Here is a 25,440-nt window from a genome sequence, read left to right as displayed (position 1 = left end):
CATTTTTTAAGAAATGATAATTATAAACATTAGTATACTCTATAAATCCTTACAAAATTTACATTATGATGAAAACAAAATAGGTTGAAGCCAAGCTGGAGGGTTAGTATAATTTAAAATATGAAAGGTAGCTGTAATAGTGTGCTTATTGCCATTGAATGTTGGAAAATAAGACTTACACTTGCCATTTATAATATGTAAAAAGTAGCAAAAAACTTAGTTTTAAGTTCTTATAACAGTTATTGTTCAAAAGGAACTGACAAGAACCAGCATCTAGTCACTGTTTTATCACTGTACTAAAAAATGACCACCCAGTATACATGTAACCTTGATTTGTTATGCCTCTACTCAAGTATCACTTTCTCATTTAGAGAAAAGTGGTTTTCCTCAAGGCAGAAACTAATCTGTGGCAGGACTAGAATATAGTCATTCCTCTAATATGGATTGTGAAGTATGCTAAGGAAAAAGAGGGAACAAGAAATATTAAGATATAGAACTATTTGGTTGTTGATGAGTAAAATGTGGTTTTTTTTCCTAAGAAAAGCTTTCAAAAATCCCTTCTCATCACTGATAAGTCTTGGTGCAAAATTTACTTATCTGAAAGACATTCTCTGATTAACCTGTCTAAATTTGCTCCTCCCCATTCTTGTCATTATCAGGTTATTCTGTATAATATTCCATAACACTCATTCATTTTTAAGATTATCTGAACTGGGGAACTTCAAAAAGTTCTTGGGAGATAGAATTAAAAAACAAGTTTATCTGTCTTCAAAAAATATGAAATCTATTCATAGTTGTTTCATAATCCACATTTTCCCTTTTTGGAATTCCTTGATCTTTCTCCCTTCCCTTCATAGGAACATATATATCATGAGATCAGACAGTTTGCTTTTATCAGTCATTATTGGATATTCAGAACCTAAAAAGTTCCTGAGATACAGCAGGTGCTTAGTACTTACTCGTTGAATGAATAAATATGGTATTCCAAACCAGATAGCAAAAAAATACATGCCAGAACTTTTCAAGCTTTCACCATTTGTGTGTCAGTAATTTTTTTCAGAGGCACTAGAACAAAAGAAATACCTAACAGTCACATTTATTAGTTGATTATGTCTGAATTACATGAGTATTTATGTGTGAAAAACTTAACCCTTTAAGAAAAAAATACATGTGAATTTAAGGAGTTATTTAAGGAATTTATTTCATTCTTAACCACAGCTACCATCAAATGAAATATGTGCACCCATTGTACCCTGTACAGTTTCACAGATATTAGAGTCAGATTGTACACTGCCACCTTCATATCCAATTCTGTTACAATTACTAGGCATTTTATTATAGCAACTGCCGAAAATGCAGCTTTGCAAAATTATGATGTCAGTGAATTGAATGTGCTCTGATTGTCTCTTGAAACCATGAATTATATCATCCAGTATTTTGCAGGGTGTGTAACAGATGGTCAGCAAAGCCATGCTTCCTTCAAAAATTTAACATATCCCATAGTACCCCAGGGAATCATAATCTAAATGGATTAAATTTACCTCATTCTTTTATACAGTAAATTAAAAGCCTGGATGTCCAGGGAAGAAGCTCAGACTCTTCATATCAAGCCATAAGAGAAACAAACAGTATGGAGAGCAATCTAGGGTCAGGGTCATATTATCAATCACAATGAATATGTGAAAAATCATAGCTGGGGCATATCGAGAAATTCTAGCATGAGGTTGGACTACTGTTCAGGATTTTAATCTATAGTAGACTAGACTATCATGAGTTTATTTTAGTATTAAAACTGTAGTGTTAAGCGTAAGATATTATCATGTTAAGCAGGATTTTTCTGCTTGAAAATGAGATTTTCTGGGTGACTTACAAGATCCCATGTAAATCTCTAGTAAAATGATCTAATCAAATAGTAATATTGTTTAGACTTGCGAAATTTTAATGCTAAAAGGAAATTTAGAAATGATCTTAAATTTTCTCTACATTATTCGGTAAAACTTAGTCCAGCAGTCAGTTCTATGTGGAAAGGTGAAACTATCATTCTGGAACTCAAAAAACCTGTTTTTTAATGAACAAGAAAAACCTCCAGTTTCAATGACATAAAACTTAAAAAAAAAAAAAAAAGATTTGTTTATGTTTATGTATTTGAAAGGCAGAGTTAGAGCGAGAGAGAGATCTTCTATCCAGTTGTTCACTCCCCAGATGACCTTAATGCCCAGAGCTGGTGTGATCCAAAACCAGGAACCAGGAGCTTCATCTGGATTTCCCACATAGGTGTGAGAGGCCCAAGCACTTGGCCACCTTCCTCTGCTTTCCCAGGTACATTAGCAAGGAGCTGAATTGGAAGTGAAGCAGCCAGGACTTGAACTGGCGCCTATGTGGGATGCTGGCACCATTACCTGCTACGCCACAGTGCCAGCCCTAACATAAAACTTTTAAATGTTGAGTTCAATAGTGTAATAAAATGTGCACTCTTAACATGTATGTATGTAAATCTAAATTAAAATTTGTTATAATTTTCAGGCTCATATGAGTATTGTAAAAACATAAGGGTAATACTGACTGTATTCCATTTTTACTACATGGTAGGGTAGCCTTTATAATTGTTGTCTAATTCTTAACCCTCCTCTAATCAGCCATTACCAGTTAGTTGGAATTGAAACATTCCTAACCTATAACAACCTATAAAAAGATGCCCAATAATGTATTTTATATAGAATAACACTAAACTTTTGCAATTTCAGCAGCACCTTTGTCAGGGTTTCTTATATTCTGTTAGTTTATTTAGTAAGCTCTATCTCTGATCAAAATATATGCAACATAAAATAGTGATTACTAGAGGCCGAGAAGAGTAAGGACAAAGGACGTTGGATAATGGACATCAAAACACAGATTGAAGGAATATGTTCTAGTGTTTCACAGCACAGTGGGTGACTGTAGTTTATGATCAACTATTATATTTTTTAGGAGGAACAAGAACAGTTTGAAGCCTCCAAACATGAAGAAACAATAACAAGATGGAAATGTTAATTACTGTGATTTATAGAATGAAAAAAGCAAACAACTAAAAAATGTATTCAGGCATACAAATATGAAATTATTGCTCATTTTGTCAGAATGTGACATAGGGATTGTTAGAAAAAAGAAAGCCCATGGGGAGGGCATTGTGGAGCAGCAGGATAAGCCACTGACATTTCATACCAGAGTGCCTGGAATTGAGTCCTGCCTGTTTCCCATCCAGCCTGTTGCTAACATGCACCTTAGAGGCTCGGGTATTCGGATCCCAACCCAATGTAGGAGACCTGGATGGAGTTTCCTGGCTCCTCCTGGCCATGCCCTGATGGCCACAGGCACTAGGGGAGTAAACTGTGGATAAAAATCAATCTCTCTCTCCCCTCTCTCTCTCTTTCTCTCCCTTTCTCTCTCTCTCTCTCTTTCTCTGTCAATTAGCCCTTCAAGTAAATAAAAATAAACTTTAAAAAGAAAAGAGAAAGTACGTACTATTAGAGATACATAGTGAAATATTTAGAGATGAAATACTATGATTGGAATTTTCTTTAAAATCATAACAACTCATGCAAACAAATGCCCTGTTTTGGTGTTGAATTGTAAATAAAGTTACCTTGATTTTAAATTCAACTTTTATTTCATATTTACTCTTCTTGCCATACTAACTATATTTTTACATGCATAATTTAGGGGATAATCTTTACTTATGTAACTTTGACTTCAAATCTCAGCATACTACATAATTGTACTTCTCACCCCTACCCGCAACCTCCCCAACCAAACTCCACATCTCTTTTCCACAAGCCAGTAAAAGGGATTCATGGGTTTCTGGATAGTTTTTGTCTGCATAAATGATGTGAATACAGCATGAAGCCCACCCTGACAGAGCTATGCTGTGCTCTTTTGAAGTTGGATTAAGGGCTCACTAAGCAGGGTGTGCCCATTAAATTATAATGTTATAAAGCTGGAATCCTGGAAACACAAACTGCTGATATTTTGAGTTATAACAGGATTAGCTCTGCTATGAAAGAATTCAAGAGCATATGCTATGTCCCTATGAAACTGTATTTGTGGGTTAATTTGGTATGAAAAGAAATGAACTGCTTTCCTTCCTGTGCTCAAAAAAGATTTGTTTATACTCAGAAGATTTTGAGAAATATATAGAAAATTAGCATCTCATAAGTATTTTAACTCCTATTAATCTGTATGGTAATATTTCCTTACTCATGTACTTGAAATATAATATTAAAAATATATCTTAACCATATGACATTCTGGAAACGAAGATCCATGTTTGCCAAAGTTGGGGTTATGAGGTGGGAAGGATGAAAAAATAGAGCAGAGAGGATATTTAGGGCAGTGCCAATTCCTCATAAGATACTATAATGGGGGATAAATGTACATTTCTCTAAACCCATAGAATGCACAATACCAAGAGTGAACCCTAATGTAAACAGTGGACTTTGGGTGATAATGATGTGTCAGTGGGGGTTCCTGAGTTATAACAGATGTACTGCTGTGGCTCAGGATGTAGATAATGGGGGAGATTGTGAGGGTAGCGAGGTATATGGCAAATCTCCATACCTGCTGCTCAGTTTTGCTGTGAGCTTCAAACTGCTCAAAAAATAAAGTCTATAAAAACATACACACATCTTAATATTTTTGTGTGCTTTTTTTTCTGAATTGCCCAAATGTTTGACAATTCCATGGCTTATAAAATGTCTTCTATTGTTAAACATAAGCATATTCACATAGAAATAAATGTATTAGAGTTTCTAAAATTTTATTTTTAATTTGAGTGAAAGAAACAGAGAAAGAGATATTGAGCGAGAGGGTGTGCTTTCTTCATTTTCTGGATCACTCCCCAGAAGCCTGCAACAGTGGGAACTGGGTCAGGCTAAAGCTGGAAGCAGGGAACTCAATCCAGGCCTTCCATGTGTGTGGCAGGAACCCAACTACTTGAAACATCATCTGCTACCTTCCAGGGAGTACATTAGCAGAAAAGTAGAATTGGGAGTAGAACCAGCCAGGACTTAAACCCAGGTCCTATGGTATGAGATGACAAAAGTGGCATCTTAACTGCTAGGCAAAACACCTGCCCCTGGAGTTTTTACACTTCCAAAATTTGAGTTGGATTTCTTTTTTATTTCTATCATGCTTATTTTTCAGTATACTATTCCCATTTTTATTTTTTCCTTATATGATCATTTGCTTGATTTCTTATATAAAATGTACAAGTCATTTATTTTTTCCTTTTTGCTTGTTTTTCAGTAAATATATTTCTAATAAAAGTTCTAGATTTTTTTTCTGAGACCTGTTTTGGCTGTAACTTAGCAGTTTTGCTATATAGTGTTCTCATTTATTTCTTCAGAATATGTGGTTTAGTTTAGATTAATATTTTCATCCAAGAGTTCTTTTTTTTTATTTTATTTAATGAACATAAATTTCCAAAGTACAGCTTATGGATTACAATAGCTTCCCCCCCCATTACTTCCCTCCCTCCCACAACACTCCCCTCTCCCACTCCCTCTCCCCTTCCATTCACATCAAGATTAATTTTCAATTATCTTTATATACGGAAGATCAATTTAGCATATATTAAGTAAAAATTTCCAGTTTGCACCCACACAGAAACACAAAGTGTAAAATACTATTTGAGTACTAGTTGTAGCATTAATTAAACACTTAAGAGTAATTGTGTATTTTTTTTTATCATCCAAGAGTTCTTTATACATTGTTTTTAATTTCCAGTTATGATGACTTCATGGGAGCTTTCGTTGCATTGTGATTGGAATGTCTAATCTAGTACATGATCAATTTCATTAATGTTCATGAGCATTTAAAAATGCATATTCTGGGGTTGGCATTTGGTGTCCGAGTTAAAACAGTGTTTGAGACTCCCAAACTGATCTAAGAATGCCTGGGCTCAAGTGCGGGCTCTGCTCCTGCTTCTAGCTTCCTGCTAACATGTACCATGGGAAGCAACAGATGATTGCTCAAATGCTTGAGTCCCTGCCACCCAAGTGGGAGAACAGGGTTGAGTTCCTGGCTCTGGCTTTGTCCTACCTGGCCTAGTTTTGGCTGTTGCTGGCATTTGGAGGATAAACTGGGAGATGGGAGTGCTTGCTCTCAGTTTCTCTCTCTGACTCTCTATCTCTCTGCCTTTCAAGTAAATGAAGTAAATAAATAATTTTTTAAAAAATTAAAATGTGTATTCTTTCTATGCTATACACAGTTTTATGTGTACATGAGTTTGTGTTCATAAATAAAACATTTATGAAAGTTTAGATCTGTAGTTCCTGGGCAACACCCACTAGAGTTGGGCAGGAAAGCTGTTCTCACATATTCTTTGGAAAGTTATTCCAACCCGTTGCTGCTATTCATACAGATATATATATATATATATATATATATATATATATATATTATCCTGTTATTGTTTAACCTCAGTCCCCTGGTTTCTGTTTGTTGATTGAATGGTAAAATGTGCATTGTAGCTTCCTACTTTGCTAACGGTTTGTCAATGTCTTCTTTTCCCCCAACGTTATTTTTATATATTTAGATATTTTGTGGTTCTGTTGCCTAAAAATTCACAACTGATGAATTCCTGTTAAATCTGGCTTTCAGTACTCTGCTACTTAATTATGAGTATTTGGGACCCTGAATTCTTTTTCTGATATTAATGCTGCAATTCTTGTGTGTCTTTTTGCAGCACTTAGAACAATATTATTCACAGTTTTATTCCTATGTTTCCCCTGCCAATTTATTTTAGCTGATTGGTGCTTTTAGTATTTATTCTGAACTTTTATATCTGTCAATGGCCAAATATAAGGTTTACCATGATTGGTCTTATGTTGGATAGGCCATATATCATTTTCTCTTATTCATTATGTTTTCTTGTTGTGCTTAGTTTTCTCTTTTCCTAGATTTTGCTAGAGTGATCACATTTTCTTGTTCCCCCATCCCCTTACTTTTGAATTATGCTATTAAGGTCACAAACTGGTGGTCCTTTGGCCAGAAAACCACAGACTTCTACTGATTAACCCACACATTGCTAAAACATCTTTTAACATTGTTTGCCAAGTTTTAAAAAGCCACAGATTTATTCATGGGTATTTTTTTGGAACAGGCTAAGGAAAAGTTGGGTTGGATGTATATTTAGTTTGGATTTAGAGGCTGTATCTGTGTGGCTTTTGGTCACTTCTTTGTTCAGAGGATTGGCTTCCAAGACATTCCTGCAACCACCATCCTGATGCCATTCCTTCCTAGGTGAGAAAAGCTCCAGCATCTCAAAGACTTACTTGGGTATAGAGAAGAGCCAAGGAAGGGATGATAAGAGAAGGAGATTTTGTGTATGTTTTGAGGTTAAGTGGAGGAGGCCAAAGATTGTCAGTATAGGTTCAAATACCTGCACCTCCTTCGGGTGTTCAGTGCTCAGAACTGTCGTACTTAATAGGTAATTAGTTACACTGACTTTCCTATATTTCCCACTGTTGCAGTTTATTTCTCAACAATGTTGCAGTGGATTCGTTTCTGAGAGGAGGAGTGTGGTGGGGGCAAGAGGTGTGAAGTCACGACACAGACCCCGGGAGTCAGGTGAAAGGGGCTTGAGGGAAGCAACCTGCAGCCTCGTTTATTTCAGTTAGTACAACAGCTTATATAGTCAAGACCAGCCAATTCAATCAAGGGGCGACCTATGCCACAACCAATCACAGTCTATTGCCAGGCAGTTTCCAAAGCCATCCAATCACAGCCTGTTGCCAGGCAGGCTCCTTTTGCCATGTGGGTTTCAAAGCCATCCAATCACAGCTTGCTGCCAGGCAGGCTCCATTGCCAGGTGGGTTTCAAAGCCATTCCTGAGTAACTGACCCTCACTTGCCAGCGGCCATCTTGGCATGGCCTGCTAATTCCACCACATCCCACTACAACATTTTTCGTGACTTTACCTTTCTACCCTCTCTTATTTTCTTCCCTTCTTAATGTTTAATAAGTAATGGGAATAAATGTCAGATAAGGATAGTTCATTGGTATTTTTGCTTTAGAAAAGAATAGAATTCTAAATAAAGTTTGCCGTGAGTGCAAAGTGTGAACTTAATATGCTTAAAAATAGAGACTCACCCAAGTTCATGCCATTATTGTCTCAAAAAAAAAAAAAAAAAAAAAACACCTCCCCTATACCAAAGTAATTCCAGCAAGAAAACTCACATCTCATGCTTTCAGTTCCTAAATATCTTTATGCTCAAAGGTCTTCCCTTCAATATTCTACCTTCTACTTGACTTCAAATCTTATCTTCTTAAAATTGCAGCTTACCTTGTATCTTTACTCCTCACTTCTCATATATTCTTAAAAAAAAAAAAGACTTATTTGTTTATTTGAAAGGCAAAGTTACAGAGAGAGAAAAGGAGAGACAGAAAGAGATAAAGAGATTTTCCATCCACGTGTTCACTCCCCAAATGGCTGCAACAGCTGGGATTGGTCTAGGCTAAAACCAAGAGCTAGGAACTCCATCGGGTCCTCCCAAGTGGGTGGCAGGGGCACAAGCACTTGGGCCATCTTCTGTTGCTTTTCTCTGCCCATTAGCAGGGAGCTGAATCCAAAGTAAAGTAGCTGGGACTTGAATTGGCGGCCATATGGGATGCTGGTGTCTCAGGTGGTAACTTAACCCACTACACCACAGCACTCGCCCCCTGGAAAAAATTCTTAAGCAACAGTTGTCTCTTTAGATGTATGCTCCATTATGAAGTATGTAATTTTGCAAGAGATATCTGAGGCCAATCTGTCTTTTCTATATATGTAGCTAACCTATAATCCTACCTAGATGTTTTAGTATTTAAAGTGTTCTGTCTGTTCAAAACCTGTCTAGTCAAGTTAAATTTTTAAGTCTACATATTTAAAGACAGCAGTTGCTTTCGTTAAGTTTGCCATAGCAGATGAGTTCCTTCAAATATGAATCATATCTTCTATCTAGGAAGTTTTCCTTCCTTCAAGACAACTTATGTCTTTGAATAAAATTTTCATTCTATTATTTTTATCTTCTCTTCAGAAATACTAGTTACCTGTAAACTGAATTTTCATAATCTCTTGACCACATTCCTCATATTCTCTTCTCCTTTACTCTTTTCTCTCTGTGCTTCCTTGCATGCAAGAGTTTCCCCTAAGCCTTAATCCAGTTTTTCTGCAGTAGCAGTTCTGCTTCTTTTCATTTATAATGAACTGTTTGCTGTGATCTATGATGCTATAACAACACTTCACCTCTGTGAAGGTTGTCGTATGTCTGAGAATACGTAGAATGTATCAGTGAACAAGGAGGTAAGAAGTCTCTGGACTCTGGAAATATTTGGGCAAATGCCACCGTATAAGGAAAGTAAGTAGTTAAGAATATAATACGACCTATATTTACTGGGACTATGCTATGGTGCTATTTTAATTTCACAATAATGTCATCAAATAGTTTGCTATTTACATGTGCAGATGAAAAAGTAGATACTCAGAGATATTTGATTACTTGACGGGTCAGGTAGCTAATGATTGCTTGAACTAATCTGAAATAGCAAAACTTTTGTTCTTTACACAATACCATTTTATTGCCTAGGTATCACACATTCCCCCCCCCCCCCCAAAGAAAAGCTCCCATTTGGTCTTTCAGTCATAATCTACGTTTTCTCCTTGTTAGCACTATTCTTAAATTTCATTGGCTGGTATCCATGTGTACAAGGAGGAAATTCAAAATATAGAATGTTGGGAAAAAAAACATCGATAGCAGCAAGGAGCAGTAGATGATGGCCCTAGCGCTTGGACCCCTGCACCTACTTGGAAGACCTGAAAGAAGCTCCTGGCTCCTGACTTCAGCCTGGCCCAGCCCTAGGCATTGCAGCCATTTGGGAAGTGAATCAGCAGATGGAAAACCTCCCTTTCTCTCTCTCCCTGTCTCTCTCTCTCTCTCTCTCTGTAACTGCCTTTCAAATAAATAAAATAAATCTTTAAAAAAGAAAAAAAATATTTTCATTTCTTATTTATGAATGAAAAAATTTAGTTTCCTTTTGTCTAAAACTGTAGAAGGCAAGTATATATAGCATTTTGAAAGGTTTTCAAATATTTTTGTGCACAATGATTTTTTATTTTATCTGTAATTTTTGGAGAGAATAAGATATTGGATTATCTCTTTAAAATTTTTACTCATTTACTTATATTTTATTTTTACTTTTTAACAGGTGGCTTGGGAACAAAGTATACTCTGATGCCTTAGATTGGGACCCTCTATATATGCAAAATGCTTTGCTTTTCCTGGAAACTAATCTCCTTAAAAGCTAATACCCAAATCAAACAATGTACCCTTTTCAGTGCTGAATAAAAATGGGTCAGGAGGGGATTAAAAGACTGGCATTGCACTAAAGTGAAGCAAGGAATGTTTTACTTCTTTAAACTCTCCCTTGTTATATGAGAATTTATAAATTACCAGTTAATTCAGACCCTTTCCATCTGCTTCCTTTTCCTTGCCTCCCAGTATGTAAGTCCATATTATTCATATTTTTGTAATATTGTTTTCATAGAAATTTTCCCATCCCATCTGTTAAAAATTTTTGAATACCAATCAATATTGAGCATAGTTTACTTCATCTGTGTATTTAACCAATGAAGAAATTTAGGCTGATTTTCCATAATATTCACTACCTCAGTTTCTACATGTGTTCCTTCTTCATTTACATCTTTTTCCTTAATGTCTGATGCACAGATCTATGTCTTTAGTAGATTTCTTAGTGGACTTCCAGTTTACTAAAGCGTTTGATTCAGTAAACATATTTGAAAATATACTACTCATAAAAATAGCTCTGTGACTCTGGAGAAGGAATCTAAGCTTTTTGAACCTCTTTTATTCATATAAAAAATGGAGATTAAATATATACCTTTTTTATAGTTTCAAATAGGTAGTTTTTAGTAAAAGAAATAAAGTATACAAAGTACCTGTTATAATACTGCCATGTAGGATGATTCCAATAAATGATTTATGTTCTTAATACTACTTTTATATTTGGCCAGTTTATCATATTTATTTTCTCAATATTATCTGTTTTTCTGCCCTCAACCTATCAGTTTTAAGAAGATATTCCAAGTCTCCAGTTTTTTGCCTGCAAAATAACTGTATTAGACAAGATGAGCTCAAACATTTTTTCCATCTTATTATGTGAATCTTTGCTTAAAAAGTTGATACTTGATTTTGTGGACTCAGTGTATATAACTGTTTCCCTTAATTTTCTTCTCTCTTTAGACTTTCAATATTCCCTCTCCTTCTTTCTATACTCACAGAGAGAAAAGAAACAAAAAGATTTCCTATATGGTTCCACCAGCAAGCATACCAATGTCCCCTTTCTATATTCATATACTACAGGCCTTGAAGTCATATTCCCATTTAAGCCCAAGTCTTCAACTGCACTGTATCTTAACCCCTCAAGCACTTTTCTTTTTCTTCTCATTCAGGAGCATCAGAAAATAAACATGCTAAATTACCTTCCCATTTTAAAATTCCTCTCTTAGCCCACTTAGCTCTACACTTACCACCCTATTTATATATTTCTCTCTCTTTTTCCAATGTTTGGTTTCATTTTTAATTAAAATTTTGGGATAAGTTTTAATTTTCATCGTAGTCAAAGGCTTTAATGTTATACTACATAAAGAAGGTAACAAGTTAAAGACCATAGTTCAGCATGACGATAGGCAAGGGCTATAATCAATAATCAAATGAAAAGATGTCAGTTTCATTCATTTACAGTAAATTTTAAAATAATTGATTATTAAAGCTATAATAGTATATTATTCTTAACAATTTGAATAATTTGTTTGGCAAATGTATTTTAGAACATTTGGCAAAACACTGTTTGCAACTACCTGATACACACAGGCAGTTCTTTTTCATTTTGTTTTATTTTTGTTGTTGCTATTGTTTTTTATTTATTTATTTATTTTTTTTAGCTCACACACGTAAGGGAGAATATGCAGCATTTGTCTTTCTGTGTTCAGGTTATTTCACTGAATATAATGGGCTCTTGTTTCGTTTTAATGCAAATGACAGAATTTCATTCTTTCTTATAGCTGGATAATATTCTATTGTATCTATGTTCCACATGTTCTTTTTTCTTTTTCATTTTTTTTGAATGTTGAAGTAAAATTTAATAAAAAGAAATACATCTGATAGACCAGGAGAGCCTCTCAGAAAGTACTGCATTTTCTTTATCCATTCATCTAATGATGGACATCTTGGTTGAATTCATGTTTTAGCTATTGTGAAAAATGCTGCTATAAACATATGGAGCAGGTATCTCTTTGGTACAATGTTCTCATGCCTTTTATTATATACTAGATTGCTGTATCATATGGCAAGTCTATTTCTAGTTTTTATAGAAATCTCCATACTGTTTTCCACAGTGGCTGCATCAATTTATATTCCCACAAGCAGTATATAAAAGTTCTCCTTTCTCCGCATCCTTTTTAGCATTTGTTATTCTCTGTCTTTTGGAGAATAGCGGTTCTGACAGGAGTGAGGTGATATCTCATTGTGGTTTTGATATGCATTTCCCTGATAGCTGATGTTGTTGAGCATTTTTCATATATTTGTTGGTCGTTTGTATTTCTTCTTTTGAAACCTGTTTGCTGAGGTCCTTTGCCCATTTCTTAACTGAATAGGTTGTTGTTTTGTTGTTGAGGTTTTTTTTTAGTTGCCAATACATTCTGGATATTAACCCTTTGTCAGGTAAGTAGTTTGCAGATTTTTTTCCCATTCTGTTGACTCTTAATTGATTGTTTCCTTTGAAGTTTAGAAGCTCCTGAGTTTGATATAATCACATTTGTTTAGTTTTATTTTTGTTTCTTGTGCTTTGGGGATCTTATCCAAGAACTCTTCACCTACACCAGTGTCTTGGAATGTTTCCCCTACATTTTCTTGCAGCAGCTTCTTAGTCTCAGGTCTCAAATTTAGGTCCTTGATCCATCTTGAGTTAATTTTTATACATGGTGAAAGGTGCAGATTGAAAGTATATAAATATCCAGTTTTGCCTTTCTTCAATGTGTGGTCTGGGCACTTTAGTCAAAAATTAAATGGGTATATGTACATGGATTAATTTCTGAGTTCTCTATTGTGTTCTGTTGATCTATTTGTCAATAGATCAATAGAATGTTCTCAATTTGAATTTGCTGATCTCCTCTATTAGTAGAAGGTTAAACTATTGGCAAGTCTATGACTGGAGAACTCTTAAACGTGTTGGCCAGTATACTATACAGCTGATACATTCATTGAGAATACAGCAGAGTGATAGTATTGTTTTTTGTTTTTTGGTTTTTTTTGTTTGTTTGTTTTTGTTTTTTTGTTTTTGTTTTTGTTTTTTTTTGTTTTGTTTTGTTTTGTTTTGTTTTTGACAGGCAGAGTGGACAGTGAGAGAGAGAGACAGAGAGAAAGGTCTTCCTTTGCTGTTGGTTCACCCTCCAATGGCCGCCGTGGCCGGCGCGCTGCGGCTGCCGCACTGCGCTGATCCGATGGCAGGAGCCAGGTACTTATCCTGGTCTCCCATGGAGTGCAGGGCCCACTCCCTGGCCACAGCAGAGAGCTGGCCTGGAAGAGGAGCAACCGGGACAGAATCCGGCGCCCCGACCGGGACTAGAACCTGGTGTGCTGGCGCCGCAAGGCGGAGGATTAGCCTAGTGAGCCGCGGCGCTGGACGATAGTATTGTTTTAACACATTGTTTGTGATATTAAATTTGATCACTTGGTTAAGATGGTATCTATCCGATTTCTTCATTGGTTTCCCTTTGTAGTAATAAATAACCTCTCGTGAACTAGTTTGAAACTGTCTTGTTCCCCAGTAGTTTTTCACAGAATTCATTGATTGTTCTTACCAAAATCAGTTATTACAGTGGTTATCGAAAAATGGTGATTTTTCTATCTCATTCTATCTTTAAGAGTTTTCCTTCTTCTCTTGAACCCTTGAAAATCAGACTCTGGTCATCTCTCTAATAAAACCACTGTTGAGTCCAGTAATAATTCTAATGCACCATTCTCAATCTTTATTGTATTTGGTTTATCAGCATATTTGTCAAAGTTCTTCATTCCCTCCTTTCCCCCACCTTTCCCCCACCTTTTTTTTTTTTTTTTGAAATGCTTTAATTCACCTCTGAAAAACCAATAGAATGACTCCTTTTCCTTTTGTAGTTCTTCTTCAGCTTCCAAATCTCTGAACATCGGGGCTTAGTCTTTGTAATCTGTACTATAACTCAGATATGTATGGCAGTTTGATTCTTCTAATTGCTCAAGCCCAAAACTCCGAAGTCATCCTTGAATTTTCTCTTTCTTTTACCCTCTATACCCAATTCATCACAAATTTTATCAGCTCCACTCTTAAAATATATCAAACGAAATGATTTCTTGCTCTAAGCACCTCTCATGTCTGCCCATCCTTTACTGTTGTTGGAGTAGTAGTCTAGTTAGAACACCTTGTACTTGTTTGCCTATGAAGATCCTTTTAAAAATGTAAATCCGGGCCAGCATTCTTGCATAGCGTGTTAAGCCACTACTTGCAAAACTGGCATCCCATCTGAGCACCTGGCCACTCCATTTCCAATCCAGCTTGCTGCTAATGCACCTGGGAGAGCAGCAGAAGATGACTCAGATGCTTGGGGCCCTGTCACCCACATGAGAGATTGGGATGAAGCTCCTGGTTCATGGCTTCGGCCTGGCTGAGTGCTAGAATTGCAGCCATTTAGTGAGTGAACCAGCAGATGGAAGATCCTTCTCTTTCTCTCCCCCGCTCTCTCCCTCTCTACCCCCTTTTTCTATCTCTCCCTTTGTAACTCTGCTTTTCAAATGAATAAATCTTTATAAAAAATACAAAAATGTAAGTCAGATAATATCCCTGAACCCGTCTGGTTCAAAATAAAATCCAAAGTTTCTATATGGATAATAAACTTTGCATAATCCAGACCCTGGCTGCTGCTTTGATTCTGCTAGTCTCCTATTTCCAACTGTATTTGTTATTACCTTTGTCTGGAAAACTCTTCTGCCTGGTAATCCTGAGATCTCGCTCCCTCACTTCATTCACATCTCAAAGGTCAGCTTATCTGAGAAGCCCTTTCGTATCAAAACTAAAATAAGTCTCTGCTTCCTCTTTGTCCCCCTTCTCTTTTAAATTTTTCTTCTTAGTTCCTGATAGGTGTTTATTTTGTATGCATTCATTTATCTACCTCTACTGGAATGTGTATTTCTTGGCAGCTAGGACCCACCCAGTCCTTAAAACAATGCCTAGCACATGGTATGTACCTGATAAATATTTGTCAAATTAACTGTTGGAATTCCTCTTACTGTTCTATTAATGATGGAAAGAAGAGAAGTTTTTTCCCCACTTTCAGTCAAATCTTCATTTCATGTCTGCTCTTCTTTTTTCTTGAAATATTGTTTATAATTTTTCAAAGTATACTTTAGGAAAGAAATTATACTTTTATGAGTTGTATAAGTTAATGTTTTATTTATAGTTTTGCTGCTTCTTACTACTAATCCCAATGTGTTTTTCTCAGTGTCTGAATATAATTCCTTAAAAGGCTAACAAAATTCTCATATGCTACCATGATGTTATTTCCTTTATTAGAAATGAAAGCATAAGGTCTTTTCCTAAATGAATCGCTAATGAAATTTAAAGACCATCAGTAGAACAGTATTTATTTTACTGTTATACATAATCCTCTAGGAACTCTGCCTGCTCTACCTTGGCTAATGAAAGAGGAAAGTTCTGACTTCTCTTTCTTAATTTAAAATAAAAACTAATCAGATGCTTGTAAAATTAATGAGAGACCATATAAAATTTTGACTGTCATCTTCCTGGTGATTTGTGTTCTGTTTGTTTAATTTCTCTAAGTATCAGATATGTGGGATTTAAATAATGGGAGAAAATCTATAAGATCTCAATTTAGTTTTAGCAGTTGTTAGAAGTCACCAAGATATGTATACCTGTTCACTGGGTATACAAATGTGCCTGCATGCTAGTATGTCCATGTCCCTAATTATCAGATAATAAATTTTAGCATTTTTATGTTATATTTTTCATGGACTTTCCAGAAATACTAACCATTAAGCTAGATTCTCAAAAGTTCTTATAAGAATTAGCTGTTTTGGTATATTAACAGTGTGTCACCTTTAACTGGTGAATACTACTTAGAACTTTTTGTTCTTAAAATATTTCAAAAGTATACTTAAATGTGTAGTTTCCTTTTTTAAGTTAGTATTCTAGAATAGATGTAATAACTAACGTATTTGCACTTATTTATTTATTTATTTGAGAAGTAGAGTTACAGACAGTGAGAGAGAGAGACAGAGAGAAAGGTCTTCCTTCTGTTGGTTCACTCCCCAGATGGCCACAATGGCCAGAGCTACACCAATCCGAAGCCAGGAGCCAGGTGCTTCTTCTCAGTCTCCCATGTGGGTGCAGAGGCCCAAGGACTTCGGCCATCTTGTACTGCTTTCCCAGGCCATAGCGGAGAGCTGGATTGGAAGAGGGGCAGCCACAGGCGAAGGATTAACCTACTGTGCCACAGCACCGGCCCCACACATTTTTTTAAGATTTATTTATTTATTTGAAAGGCAGAATTATAGAGTGGGAGAGGGAGAGAGAGAGAGAGAGAGGGATAGAGAGAGAGAGTGTGTCATCTGGTCCACTCCCCAGATGACTGCAATGGCCTGAGTTACACTGATCCAAAACCAGGTGCCAGGAGCTTCTTCCAGGTCCCCCACATGGGTGCAGGGGCACAAGGACTTGGGACATCTTCTACTGCTTTCCCAGACTATGAGAGAGAGCTGGATCAGAAGTGAAGCAGCTGGGACTCAAACTGGTGTCCATATGGGAGCAAGCACTGCAGATAGTGGCTTTACCCGCTACACCACAGCACCAGTCCCTGTATTTGCATTTTTAAGCATAGCTTTCATAACTCTACTTTTCAATAAAAATTATATTGGTGCTTCTGTTTCTTCTTTTTTGTTTTTTTCCCCAACTCATTGTTAGTAGCGTGTTAGCAGCTTTTATATCTTATGTGTTTTCTGGAGGTCCCTGTGAAATACACAGTTGTCCTGAAGTGGAAGGGTTTGTAGAAAAAAAGAACCTACTCCTTGTCATACAGCATTCATTGCACCTGGGTTTTTAAGGGTGAATAAACATTTTTAATCAGCAATAAAATTTGAACAATATTTCCTAAAGTGCTTTCCTTAAATAGTCCCTGACAAAAATTAGATAGTGAAATCATTCAGTTCTCAAATAATTTGGGGACACATAATGTTATTTTAAATTAAACCAGTTTCTATATGGTGAGACTCCTTGGAGTCTTTTAATATGCTAGTTGGCATTATAATTCTCTAAGAAATCAGATAATGCAATAGTGTCCTCTTATCCCAGGGATATATGTTCCAAGCTCCCCAGTGGTTTCTTGAAACCAAGGATAGTTCCAAATCCTATTCTCAGATACCCTATGATTTTTGTTGTACCTACATATCCATGATAAAGTTTACTTTATAAATTAGACATAGTAAGATTAACAAAATAACTAATAATAAAATATAACAATTATAATAATATATTGTAATACAATTGCCAGAATCACTATTCTCATGCTTTAGGGCCTTTATCAAGTAAAATAACTGACCACAAGCACTGGGAGACCTCAACAGTCAATCTAATAACTGAGATGGCTGCTAAGTAATTAACAGTTGAGTAGCATGTAGCATGGATCCCCTGGAAAAAGGGATCTCTAGAGGCTAGTCATCCACAAATGGCTTGGAATTTCTGAAATAATATTGTTCATGACAAAGCAAATAACATATTTAAAATATCAGAGGGCTGAAGAACATCATATGTTCTATATGGCCAGAGAATGGTGAGAACAGGAGAATCAAGAAGTGGCAGAAAGTGAGCTAGACAAGATAATGAAGTCCAAAAGCTAAAAATTTATCCTATAGGGCCGGCGCCGCGGCTCACTAGGCTAATCCTCTGCCTTGCGGCGCTGGCACACCGGGTTCTAGTCCCGGTCAGGGCGCCGGATTCTGTCCCGGTTGCCCCTCTTCCAGGCCAGCTCTCTGCTGTGGCCCGGGAGTGCAGTGGAGGATGGCCCAAGTCCTTGGGCCCTGCACCCCATGGCAGACCAGGATAAGTATCTGGCTCCTGCATCGGATCAGCGTGGTGCGCCAGCCGCAGTGCGCCGGCCGTGGCGGCCATTGGAGGGTGAACCAACGGCAAAGAGGAAGACCTTTCTCTCTGTCTCTCTCACTGTCCACTCTGTCTGTCAAAAAAAAAAAAAAAATTATCCTATCAGCATTGGGGAGATACCAAAGACTTCCAAGAAAGGAAGCAGCATGAAAAACTTCGCGTTTTACAAAGAATAGGCAAGAACAGGTGAAAATACAGGACAGAATATAATAGCGTTAAGTGAGGCACAATAAGAGTATGAACTGACTATATGGCTTTGGTGGAGGATGATGAATAGATGATGAAACTGTTAACAAATAAGATACCAAAAGAGAAACAGATTTCATTATGGAAGATAAATGAGTTCAGTTTGGGACATGTTTGGTTTATTTTCCCTAAATGGCATAGCAAGAAATATTAAGAATGCAATTAGAAAAATCAGATCTATACGTGATCCCAAGTTCCAGACAGCAATGTTAGATGAACTACAGATATTCCCATGCAGTTTTTTGTGGTAAATTTATTCCAGTTTTGCTTTTAGAGTCTTTTTTTTTCTAAAGGTTCTTTTTATTAATGGTCATATGAATCTAGAAAGTATTCATTTAACAAGTAGAATCAGGTTCTTTGGTCGCTGGTTACTTCACTGTTGTCCCATATGTGGGCTTGTGCATGCTCACACACTATGATTTTTAATCACTGTTGATCATTACTTAAAAGTGAAAGTCTAAGCAGTGATGACATGGGAAAATTGATATTTATTGACTTTCAACTGGGGTTAAAAGGAGTGCTTGCTCTGAATCTACAATAACCACCAAGATAAATCTTGAATAATTTTAAAAACAAAATCCAAACATTTATAGACACATGCTTCATTCCAGCACTCCTACCACATGAAATTTCCTTGAAAATTAGACTCCAGCATGTCTTTCATGCTAATTTGAGAATTAAAGACATTATCAAAGTACTAAAGAATGATGTTTAAGAATCAGGAAGGCCGGCGCCACGGCTCGATAGGCTAATCCTGCGCCTTGCGGCGCCAGCACACCGGGTTCTAGTCCCGGTCGGGGCGCCGGATTCTGTCCCGGTTGCTCCTCTTCCAGGCCAGCTCTCTGCTGTGGCCTGGGAAGGCAGTGGAGGATGGCCCAAGTCCTTGGGCCCTGCACCCCATGGGAGACCAGGATAAGCACCTGACTCCTGCCTTTGGATCAGCGCAGTGCGCCGGCTGCAGCGCTCCGGCCACGGCGGCCATTGGAGGGTGAACCAACGGCAAAGGAAGACCTTTCTCTCTGTGTCTCTCTCTCTCTCTCACTGTCCACTATGCCTGTTAAAAAAAAAAAAAAAAAGAAAGAAAAAAGAAATCAGGAAAATTTCTCTGGAGTCAGAAATATAGGTGTAACATCTATCTATCCTACACAAAAGAGGCTGTATAGTGTATACTAAAATTGAAAAAAAAAAAAACACTATTTTTTTCTTTAAAAGATAGTAAACCGTATTACTGCTTAACAGAAAAATTGATAGTCCTTTGTATATTTGAGCCCTAAACAAAATGTTTTATTGATAAGCTTTGTGATTACTGGGATGGTAGTAGATAAGAGCACAGGGTCTGGAATAAGACTGGCAGAGTTCAAATCCTTGCTCCATCATGGAGTGATTACATAACAAGGCAAGTTATTTCATTGTTTTTATTTACATCTTTTTCATCTGACAACAAGGTAACAGTTACCAAACCTCATTGAATTGTTATGAACAAGGATTGTAATACTTAATAAACATGGTTAACACATCATAATTTGATAGTGCTAACACCAGCAAATAAGAATATCTATTCAGTGACATATATTTTAATGATGAAAATAAATACATAGAATTGTTATAACCTGCTTCAGATTCTCTGGCTCCTTTCAGCCTAATGACTCTTGCACGGAGTTCCTTTTGTATGGAATGTTTCTTCTCCTCTTTCTACATCCAGCTACTTCTTGTAAGTCAAATCTCAGTTTAGTTACCTGCTCAATGAGGCCTTCTCTAACTTACTAATCTAGAATATTCACCCAGTCAATTTCAACTATATCATTTTGTTTCAATTTTGTTTTAAATTTTAATTCTCCCCTCACTAGAGGGTAAGCATCTCCCTTCTTTTCCATTGTGTTTCAGCACCTTGATCACAGCCAGACATTCAATAAGTGCTTGAAAAATTATTTGCTAAATTAATGAACTACTCTGTGATGTTTATAATGAAAAAATCAGAGAAAAAGAATGGGACTAGGAATTCCAGTTGGAGAAAAAATGTTCCTGAACCAGTATACCTGTAGATTCAGACCTCCCCAATGGTTACAGTTTCAATGTAACATTGCTAAGTTAGATCTGGCATCTGTTGTTACACAGAATAAGATATAGTACACACACAGGTCCCCTTGGGTTCAAACTTTCCCTAGCCCTTTGTATTTCTCCCTTTTCCTAAATCTTACCCTCTGAACACTGCTAAACACTACCACTGCTAGGTACCACCCATCAAATTAGACTTGTATAGATCAATACATGCCCTTATTGGGTACCTTTTGAGTATTAATTTGGATCGTTGCACCTATCTCAGCCTGTGTCTATAGCTGTATTCATTCGCAGAGTCTGTTCCCTTCTTCCATCCATTGCTGCAGACATCTTAACGTTCTCTAGAGTTAGGCCCACAAGGTTTAAAACACCGAGAAAGTAGAGAGGAACAAAACTCTACTTCAAGACTGGCTTTGAGATTTACAGTTCCTACTTAACTTGTGTGAATGCTACTGCCTTGGAGTGTTAACTCTTAGGTATAATAACCATCCTCTGTTTTGATTACTGTCATAGTATCCAACACCATTTCAAATACAGGTTGGTGCCCTAATAAATACTGTTTAATGCTAATAATCTTCACAAAGTCATTGTTAGGATATCATTCTGATGTTCTGTTGGTACATAAATAACCACTACAAAGCTTAGGGACCTCAACAATTAGGTGGGGTTTGATGGGAAAGCATGTCTGTTTTCCACAAAGCATCTGGGGACAGGTTTAACCTCTTAAATCATGATACTGCGTTCCAAGAGCAAGCACCTCCAAATCAGGAAATAGAAGCTTCCAGAAAAATTTTAACACAGTGTTACTTCTGTGTTACATAGGCCCAGCAGTCACAGAGCTCAGATTCCCAGGGAGCAGACATAGATGCGGCTTTTCCACAGGAATACCGCTTATCAACTCTACCTTAGTATTATCAAAGAATCTGGGATCGTGACAATGTCGATAGTAAATGTTTCATTCTTTGAGCAAAGTGAAAAGAACGAAAAGAAATTCAAACAAGAAAAACTGTGGATCATGTCATAGCAGAAATTAAATTATCATGCACAAAAGAGGCTATTTTTTTTTTAATTACTTGAATCTGGGGAAGTTAGAACGCACCTGAGTACCATTTAACCTTATTATTTTGAGACACTTGGATGGTCTCAAAAAGCTAATACAACTATTAAAATACCTTATTGTTGTTAAGACCCTATGAAAGAGGGAGAAAAAACTGTTTTCTAGAGTTAACTTTTTTGTCCTAAAAGCAGTTTAGTTTGGTCTTGTGGGTAACTTGGATGATAATGTGAACTTAAAAAAAAAAATACCAGAGCAAAATAATGTTTACTTTGTGTGGTATAAGTAGTATTTGAATGAAATGAAAATGTATGTGTTCAATTAACTCTGGGTTCTGGTATTCTGAAGTTGAAATATTTTATTCAATTTAGAAAAAAATAGCATGAATAAGAAGATTTTAAAATTTCTGTTATTCACTTTATCAGAGCTCTTCTGTAAACAAAGCAGAAGCTTTGATCTGAGGAATAAAGTGACTACATTTTCTTCTACTTTTTTCCTTCAATCCAGCCTCCTCCCTACACATTTTTTGTTATCAGTTCAAACGATGCTTTAGAATTAGATATGGAAGAGTGAGAGTTGCATGCTATGTTTAGTTAGTCTCTGCTGTACTGTAACATTAAAGATCTTCCCTGATCTATTTTCATTTCTTTCTCTCTGGATAATCTGGTTTCTCAACATATTGACTGCCCGACCTCCTCATGTCACTTTTCTATAAAATCAAAAAGGTTGCTACAGTCCCAAGGAGGGGAAATGGCCTCTTTCTGGAAAGGGTGGCACTCAAAGGTCAATTCATTAAACAGGGTGACTTATGAGACCGCTATTGCCTTTTTTCAAAATACTGCTGTGCAAAACTCAAATCAATTCTTTTTATTAGTCAGACTGCTTTGGGAGATTTTAGAGAGAAAACTGAAATAAAATGCATTTTACCACAGATTCAGAAGAATTACATTTCTTCCCCTAAGATGTAATTACAAGAGGCTGGTTTTGTAGTTCAGCATTTTAAGCCACTGCCTGTGATACTGGCATCTCATATGAGTCCTGGCTGCCCCATTTCTGATCCAGTTCCCTGCTAATGTGCCTGGGAAAGCAATGGAAGATGACCCAAGTACTTGGGCCCCTGCTACTTACATGGGGGACTCAGATGGTGTTCCAGACACCTGGCTTTAGCTTGGCCCAGCTCCAGCTGTTGTAGCCATTTGGAGAGTAAACCAATATAAGGAAGATATCTCTCTCTCTCTTTCTCTCTCAGTAACTATGCCTTTCAAATAAATATTATTTTAAAAGAAATTACTAGGGAATGGTCCCATTTCCCTGCTAAAAGACATTTCAGGTTTTTTGTTTGTTTGTTTTATTTATTTTTTTTTTTGTGGTTTTTGTTTTGTTTTGTTTTGTTTGGACCTACAGAGGCCTGGGTTTCACCTTCCGACACCAAAGCAGTGGGAGGTGAGCTGAGGCCCCTGGTGGCTCTGGGCACAGAATCTCACCCACAGCCACATCCAAAGCTGGGATGATTTTTAACCAACACTATTTTTTGGGGAAAAAAAATTATTTATTTACTTTGAGAGGGAGAATTAGAGACAGAGAGTGAGAGACAGAAAGAAAGGTCTTCCATCTGCTGATTTACTCCCCAAATGCCCAGAGCTGCGCCAAACTGAAGCCAGGAGCCAGGGGTCAGGAGCTTTTTTCTGGTCTCTCACGCAGGTGCAGGAGCCCAAGGATTTGGGCCATCTTCTACTGCTTTCCCAGGCCATAGCAGAGAGCTGAATCGGAAAAGGAGCAGCCAGAACTAGAACCGGTGCCCATATGGGACATTGGTGCCATAGCACCAGGCCTCATCACCATAGTTTCTTAAACTTATATAGAAAAGGCACCAGTACTGAAATTCTGAAATCACAATTAATCAAAGTCATCCATTTAAGAAGTAAGATCGTATTGGAAAAAGCCTGAGGCTGAAGTTAGACATCCTCTATTAGAGTCCCATCTTCACCACTTACCAGCTGTGTGTCTTTTGCTGAGCTTGAGCAACCTCTTCAGTGCTCAGCAGCCTCATTTGTCAAACAAGGAAATGTCACCCACCCTGACATCATATAAGCAGAAGGCATTATCATTTTAGAAACTTTAATGCAAGATACATGGGTTTTTGTAAGTTATGGTCATTAATATTTTTGAAATGTCAATGTGGTTATTAAAATACATTTTCTGGGATCAAATATAATGCTTTGTGATAGATAAAAAAAGTATCATCTCAGTAAGGACAGAAACCAAGTATTACATATATTTATTTTTAAATTTTATTTTCATTTTATTTGAGAAATAGAGGTAGAAAGATTTTTCATCTGCAGATTTACTACCCAAATGCTGGCAACAACATTTACCAGGAGCCCAAAACTTAATGCAGGCCTCCTACATAGATACATGGACCAAACAGATCCATTACTGGATGCCTCCCAGGGCACACATTAGTAGGAAGCTGTAACTGGAAGTGGAGCCAAGATCTGAACTCAGGCACTCCAGTATGGAATGTGAGAATCCCAAGCAGTGTCTTAACCACTTTTCCAAAAACCTGTTTTAGAAATTGTTATACATCTTTATGTCCCTAACATTTCCTAAATCAGTTCTGTGCAAGACAAACTCATTGGCTGATTTGTCAAATGATTGAGAAAGAAATTTATGAGGTCATTATCCCTCAGTTTTAGAAAGTATAAATTTGGCTTCTTTTAACATTATTTTTTTCTCCTGAATTCTGTCTTTTGAATTAATTATTGAATGCATTAACAGTGTACATATCCTAGTGAAAATTGTCTCCCACTGTAACACTATAGTTGATTTCAAAAACTGGACTGTAGGATATGTGAATGGAAGCAGAGATATCATGATTGGTATCTACTACTTTTGTTAGTTTATTTTATTGAAAGGCAGAGCAACAGAGAGAGATCTTTTGCTAGTTTATTCCCTAAATGCCCACAACAGCCAGGGCTGGTCCAGGCTGAAGCAAGGAGTCAGAAACTCCATCCAGGTCTTTCACGTGGATGAGAGGGACCCAAGTATTTGAGCTTTTATCTGCTGCCTCCTAGGGTGTACATTAGCAGGAAGCTGGATCAGAAGCAGAGATGGTACTCAAATCCAGGGACTCTGATATAATGCCAGCATCCCAAGTGTGGGCTTAGACCGTTGTGCAACAGTACCTTTCCCAATTAGTACCGACTGTTGCAAGAACACTGGCACTCAGAGGTTAGTATGGCTAAGAGAATTAGTGATATTAAAGTGTGCAACAAGTTATCTCTAAAATTTAAAGTAAAACTGTCTTCACTTAGAGTGTAAATTTTATGGTACTGCCTAGCTTCATCATCTTGGGAAATTCTGTAGGCATTCCATTCTGCCTTTCTAACTTTCAAAGTCTATTCACAGAGCATTAATTAACTGTTTTCTTATTCCCTCACAAGGAATAAGAGACTTTCCCCTCACAAGGAATAAGAAATTTTTCCTTTCCTTCTACTATTTCAACTCATTCAGGGGTAATATTGATAGATAACTTGTTTTTGTACTCCGACCTGCAAGAATTGGCATGCTACCTTTAAATGTAGTGTAAGTCATAACTGAAGAGAACATTCATGGAACTTATCCTGAGTACCTGTTATGTGCCTATCAGCCTCCTGACACTCTTTGCATTTAACTGGGCCTAAGTTTATGTAGTTCCAGGAAACATCTGTGTTTATTCAGCTAATGGTTCTTTGGGGGGAAGTTATTACAATGAATTGTGCCTATATTATTTGATAAGTTTTTTCACTAGTTAGCAATAATAGACCTTATGGTAGATAGTATTTGTTATTTTGAGTGATAAAAAG

General features: G+C 36.9%; 1 protein-coding gene and 1 non-coding gene across 3 annotated transcripts in view; one reads left to right on the top strand and one right to left on the bottom strand.

The window, feature by feature from the left end:
- The window catches only part of GSTCD (glutathione S-transferase C-terminal domain containing), a 142,196-nt gene that overhangs the window by 85,960 nt on the left and 30,796 nt on the right, over positions 1–25,440 (top strand). The gene's annotated exons all lie outside the window — the stretch shown is intronic.
- Positions 22,992–23,118, bottom strand: LOC127483355 (small nucleolar RNA ACA64). The gene has a single exon (XR_007909548.2). It is a non-coding gene; the product is annotated as a small nucleolar RNA ACA64 (small nucleolar RNA).

This window comes from Oryctolagus cuniculus, chromosome 8 (assembly GCF_051225735.1).
Source record: "Oryctolagus cuniculus isolate XC-2025 breed Fujian yellow rabbit chromosome 8, ASM5122573v1, whole genome shotgun sequence".
Taxonomy (NCBI): domain Eukaryota; kingdom Metazoa; phylum Chordata; class Mammalia; order Lagomorpha; family Leporidae; genus Oryctolagus; species Oryctolagus cuniculus.
Note: the sequence above shows the minus strand (reverse complement) of the source record. Positions and strands in the feature narration are given on the sequence as shown.